This window comes from Podarcis gaigeae (assembly GCF_964106915.1).
Source record: "Podarcis gaigeae genome assembly, chromosome: 1".
NCBI classification, from domain to species: domain Eukaryota; kingdom Metazoa; phylum Chordata; class Lepidosauria; order Squamata; family Lacertidae; genus Podarcis; species Podarcis gaigeae.
Window position 1 is genome coordinate 42,900,112 of NC_139678.1, and position 6,797 is coordinate 42,906,908.

The window sequence follows — 6,797 nt, forward strand, 5'->3', positions numbered from 1 at the left end:
ATCTTTAGGATGTTTTTATTTGCAGACCGTAAATTTCTCTGTGGGACATACCAGGAGAGGCAGTCCCGTAGGTACGAGGGTCCTAGGCCGTATAGGGCTTTAAAGGTTAAAACCAGCACCTTAAACCTGATCCTGTACTCCACCAGGAGCCAGTGCAGCTGGTATAGTACCGGATGAATATGATCTCACAGCGAAGACCCCATAAGGAGTCTCGCCGCGGCATTCTGCAGCCGCTGGAGTTTCTGGGTCAGTCTCAAGGGCAGCCCCACGTAGAGCAAGTTACAATTTCTCCTGCTCTAATCACTTTCACATTAGATTTCTGTAATGTAATGCACTTCCCTTGAAGATAGTCTAGAAGCTTCAGGGTGCAGAATGTGGATGACAGGCTTGTCTGGAGTTGGTAGATCAGATAACAGAATCATAGAACTGTAAAGTTGGAAGGGACCCTGAGGATCATCTAATCCAATCCCCTGCAATGTGCAGGAATATGCAGCTGTCCCATACGGGGATCGAACCAGCAAACTTGGCATTATCAGCCCCACACTCTAACCCACAGAGCTGTGCACAGATCAGATCACACCAATCCTTTATCAGCCAAGTGGATGCTAATTTAATAGGCAGACATAGCTTGGACCAAGTATATCTCAAGTATTAAGGTAAAGGTAAAGGTACCCCTGCCCGTACGGGCCAGTCTTGACAGACTCTGGGGTTGTGCGCCTATCTCACTCAAGAGGCCAGGGGCCAGCGCTGTCCGGAGACACTTCCGGGTCACGTGGCCAGCGTGACATCGCTGCTCTGGCAAGCCAGAGCCGCACACGGAAACGCCGTTTACCTTCCCGCTGGTAAGCGGTCCCTATTTATCTACTTGCACCCGGAGGTGCTTTCGAACTGCTAGGTTGGCAGGCGCTGGGACCGAGCAGCGGGAGCGCACCCCGCCGCAGGGATTCGAACCGCCGACCTTTCGATCGGCAAGTCCTAGGCGCTGAGGCTTTAACCCACAGCGCCACCTGCGTCCCTCTCAAGTATTACCTCTCCCTTTAAGAGCTAGAGAGTGGCCATAGTTCAGCCTCCCAAGAAGGTTTATTTTATTTAGACAAGAAGCAAATACTGTTTTATTTCAGGGAGCTATTTTGGGATCCCCCCCCCCATTTTAAGGAATTTACTGCTACTGCTGCTTTTAGCCTTGTTGCAAACTTTGTAAAAGTTGCTTTATTGTTTTTAGCCTTGTTGCAAATCATTGTAATAGTTGTTTTATTGTTTGTAAACTGCCTCGAATATATTTTATACCGAAAGGAAGGATAGAAAAAGGATGTTCGCTCTGTGTAGGAAGTTAATTTAACAATGTTGGCTGATCTCAAGAAACTATGAACAATCTTAATAAACTCAAAGATTAGTTGTAGCACTTATAGAGTGAAGAAGAAAGCATTAATTTGAAAAAGCTGTTACAATAACAGAAAAGGCACACACAAATCTTGCTTAAAAAGCCATTTATCTCTAATATTATGTAAAGGAACCAAACCATAATTTACGAGGCAGCTAAATCACCTCAAGCCTTCTTAAACGTCAATTGCATGAAAAAGCTCAGAGCACAATTGGTTGCTCTTATGTTCACCCCACTTCTCTGAGTGATGAAAAGTTCTGGGTGCACAGCACACACCTGAATTTGGTTTCCTTTGGATGAAGGTTACTTGAGACTTAGGGTGTTTTCTAATGTTTGAGTTTATTTAAAATTATGCCGACTGAACAAAGATATCCATGAAAGCAACGGTGAAGCAGAAAATGAGATGCTCTGTTAAATTACAAATGAATCATTTCAGTGGAACCCGGGTTACATACACTTCAGGTTACATACGCTTCAGGTTACAGACTCTGCTAACCCAGGTTAATATTATTATTATTATTATTATTATTATTATTATTATTATTATTTATTATTATTATTTGTACCCCGCCCATCTGGCTGGGTTTCCCCAGCCACTCTGGGCGGCTTCCAACAAAGATGAAAGATACACTAAAATGTCACATATTAAAAACTTCCCTGAACAGGGCTGCCTTCAGATGTCTTCTGAATGCCAGGTAGATGTTTATCGCTTTGACATCTGATGGGAGGGCGTTCCACAGGGCGGGTGCCACTACCGAGAAGGCCCTCTGCCTGGTTCCCTGTAACTTGGCCTCTCACAGTGAGGGAACCGCCAGAAGGCCCTCGGAGCTGGACCTCAGTGTCCGGGCAGAACGATGGGGGAGGAGACGTTCCTTCAGATATACTTGGCCGAGGCCGTTAAGAACTTTGCTTCAGGATGAGAACAGAAATCATGCTCCGGCGGCCCGGCGGCAGCAGGAGGCACCATTAGCTATAGTGGTGTTTCAGGTTAAGAACAGTTTCAGGTTAAGAACAGACCTCTGGAACGAATTAAGTACTTAACCCAAGGTACCACTGTATTCTATATTTCTTCCATCATGGAGCTCAAGGCAGCATATATGTGGTTTTGGATACTCACCCACCCTAGCACTGACCCAGATCCAGACCTCATCAGCTTTAGAAAGACGGTGGCCTCATGTGTCCTCAGACTGTACCTTGGGATCCTGAGAGGTTTGTGCTTTTCCCTTCAAAGATAATAAATTAATAAATACAAGACAAAGGAAATGAATATGTATGTAGAGCCCCACATTTGCTATTTCAATATTATTATTCTGTTGTGCACAGCCCCACCTCCTGGTTCAAAAGCAAAAAAAATGAGTGAAATATTGCTCCCCCAACCTTCAAACTTATTGCTTTATTTAAAGGAAGTCAATGAAGGGTATTGTTACAAGCCACCACAACCTCCACAACAGTGCTAGATTCCAGGGGTCCAGGCACCTACCCAGGATTCGTGTTTCCTTTGGAAATGAGGCACAGCGGAGACTATGGTTTCTTTAAGATAATAAGGTTTATTTACACTTATATACAACCTGAGCCTGCCATGGAGGGGTTCAGAGCACTGCCGCTGCCCCCGCCACCCATAGACGTAGTCCTGGATTCAAATAAAAAATAGACATCCTCAAAAACATGGCCCTCTCTTCAGCTTGCTGACTTTTAGAAACTGCCACAGAACTCCATCCTAAATTACCCATTGTCTTTCTAACTAACTGACCATTGAGGGAGGGAGCCCCCATCCCACTTGCCCTCTGGCACACAGCCACTCCTTTTGAGGCCACCTGAGCTTCAAGCGACAGCAAAGGATTCAGGAGTACCCCCAAGTTACATGCCTGCTCCTTCAGGGAAGGAATGGAAACCCTAGCAAGGGCAGATGAATGTTGCCATGTACTGCAGAATTTTTTTTTAATTATATTCAGTGCTTTTTTTCTGGGGCGATGCAGGAGTAGCATACCCCTAAACATTTTCTGAATCTTTGTACTTTTGTCCGTTCACTGTATTTATTTTTCCTATAAAATGGTGATTTTCTTCAGTCAAAATGAGAGTACCCCTAGACATTTTTTTACAGGAAAAAAGCACTGACTATATTACATCCAGCCAAACCTAGGCAGCATCTTAAAAAGCAGAGACATCACCTTGCCAACAAAAGTCCGTATAGTTAAAGCTATGGTTTTCCCAGTAGTGATGTATGGAAGTGAGAGCTGGACCATAAAGAAGGCTGAGCGCCAAAGAATTGATGCTTTTGAATTATGGTGCTGGAGGAGACTCTTGAGAGTCCCATGGACTGCAAGAGGATAAAACCTCTCAATTCTGAAGGAAATCAGCCCTGAGTGCTCACTGGAAGCCCTGAGTGCTCACTGGAAATCAGCCCTGAGTGCTCACAGATCGTGAAGCTGAGGCTCCAATACTTTGGCCACCTCATGAGAAGAGAAGACTCCCTGGAAAAGACCCTGATGTTGGGAAAGATGGAGGGCACAAGGTGAAGGGGACGGCGGAGGACGAGATGGTTGGACAGTGTTCTCGAAGCTACAAACATGAGTTTGACCAAACTGGGAGGCAGTGGAAGACAGGAGTGCCTGGCGTGCTCTGGTCCATGGGGTCACAAAGAGTCGGACACGACTAAACAACAAACTGAAATGCTTCTCATTCCCATCGATTTCAGCAGGAGAGCCCAACTAAAGTTTGCAGTCGTGTTGTTGTTGTTGTTGTTTAGTCGTTTAGTCGTGTCCAACTCTTCGTGACCCCATGGACCAGAGAACGCCAGGCACCTCTGTCCTCCACTGCCTCCCGCAGTTTGGTCAAACTCATGCTGGTAACCTCGAAAACACTATCCAACCATCTCGTCCTCTGCCGTCCCCTTCTCCTTGTGCCCTCCATCTTTCCCAACATCAGGGTCTTCTCCAGGGAGTCTTCTCTTCTCATGAGGTGGCCAAAGTACTGGAGCCTCAGCTTCACAATCTGTCCTTCCAGTGAGCACTCAGGGTTGATTTCCTTCAGTATGGAGAGGTTTGATCTTCTTGCAGTCCATGGGACTTTCAAGAGTCTCCTCCAGCACCATAATTCAAAAGCATCAATTCTTTGGCGATCAGCCTTCTTTATGGTCCAGCTCTCACTTCCATACATCACTACTGGGAAAACCATAGCTTTAACTATACGAACCTTTGTTGGCAAGGTGATGTCTCTACTTCTCAAGATGCTGTCTAGGCCTGTCATTGCCCTTCTCCCAAGAAGCAGGCGTCTTTTAATTTCGTGGCTGCTGTCACCATCTGCAGTGATCATTGAGCCCAAGAAAGTAAAATCTCTCACTACCTCCATTTCTTCCCCTTCTATTTGCCAGGAGGTGATGGGACCAGTGGCCATGATCTTCGTTTTTTTGATGTTGAGCTTCAGACCATATTTTGCGCTCTCCTCTTTCACCCTCATTAAAAGGTTCTTTAATTCCTCCTCACTTTCTGCCATCAAGGTTGTGTCATCTGCATATCTGAGGTTGTTGATATTTCTTCCGGCAATCTTAATTCCGGCTAGGGATTCATCCAGCCCAGCCTTTCGCATGATGAATTCTGCATATAAGTTAAATAAGCAGGGAGACAAAATACAGCCTTGTCGTACTCCTTTCCCAATTTTGAACCAATCAGTTGTTCCATATCCAGTTCTAACTGTAGCTTCTTGTCCCACATAGAGATTTCTCAGGAGACAGATGAGGTGATCTGGCACTCCCATTTCTTTAAGAACTTGCCATAGTTTGTCGTGGTCGACACAGTCAAAGGCTTTTGCATAGTCAATGAAGCAGAAGTAGATGTCTTTCTGGAACTCTCTAGCTTTCTCCATAATCCAGCGCATGTTTGCAATTTGGTCTCTGGTTCCTCTGCCTCTTCTAAATCCAGCTTGCACTTCTGGGAGTTCTCGGTCCACATACTGCTTGAGCCTTCCTTGTAGAATTTTAAGCATAACCTTGCTAGCGTGTGAAATGAGTGCAATTGTGCGGTAGTTGGAGCATTCTTTGGCACTGCCCTTCTTTGGGATTGGGATGTAGACTGATCTTCTCCAATCTTCTGGCCACTGCTGAGTTTTCCAAACTTGCTGGCATATTGAGTGTAGCACCTTAACAGCATCATCTTTTAAAATTTTAAATAGTTCAGCTGGAATACCATCACTTCCACTGGCCTTGTTATTTGCAGTGCTTTCTAAGGCCCATTTGACTTCACTTTCTAGGATGTCTGGCTCAAGGTCAGCAACCACACTACCTGGGGTATACAAGACATCCATTTCTTTCTGGTATAATTCCTCTGTGTATTCTTGCCACCTCTTCTTGATGTCTTCTGCTTCTGTTAGGTCCTTTCCACTTTTGTCCTTTATTATGGAAATCTTTGTACGAAATGTTCCTTTCATATCTCCAATTTTCTTGAACAGATCTCTGGTTCTTCCCATTCTATTGCTTTCCTCTATTTCTTTGCATTGCTCGTTTAAGAAGGTCTTCTTGTCTCTCCTTGCTATTCTTTGGAAATCTGCATTCAATTTCCTGTATCTTTCACCATCTCCCTCGCATTTTGCTTGCCTTCTCTCCCCCGCTATTTGTAAGGCCTCATTGGACAGCCACTTTGCTTTCTTGCATTTCCTTTTCATTGGGATGGTTTTCGTTGCTGCCTCCTGTATAATGTTACGAGCCTCCATCCATAGTTCTTCAGGCATTCTGTCCACCAAATCTAAATCCTTAAACCTGTTCCTCACTTCCACTGTGTATTCATAAGGGATTTGACTTAGATTGTATCTTACCGGCCCAGGGGTTTTTCCTACTTTCTTCAGTTTAAGCTTGAATTTTGCTATAAGAAGCTGATGATCTGAGCCACAGTCAGCTCCAGGTCTTCTTTTTGCTGACTGTATAGAGCTTCTCCATCTTTGGCTGCAGAGAATATAATCAATCTGATTTCGATGCTGCCCATCTGGTGATGTCCATGTGTAGAGTCGTCTCTTGTGTTGTTGAAAAAGCGTGTTTGTGATGACCAGCTTGTTCTCTTGACAGAACTCTATTAGCCTTTGCCCTGCTTCGTTTTGATCTCCAAGGCCAAACTTGCCAGTTGTTCCTTTTATCTCTTGACTCCCTACTTTAGCATTCCAATCCCCTATAATGAGAAGAACATCCTTCTTTGGTGTCACTTCTATAAGGTCTTGTAAGTCTTCATAGAATTGGTCAATTTCAGTTTCTTCAGCACAAGTAGTTGGTGCATAAACTTGGATTACTGTGATGTTAAAAGGTCTGCCTTGGATTCGTATCGAGATCATTCTATCATTTTTGAGATTGCATCCCAGTACAGCTTTCGCCACTCTTTTGTTGACTATGAGGGCCACTCCATTTCTTTTATGGGTTTCTTGCCCACAGTAGTAG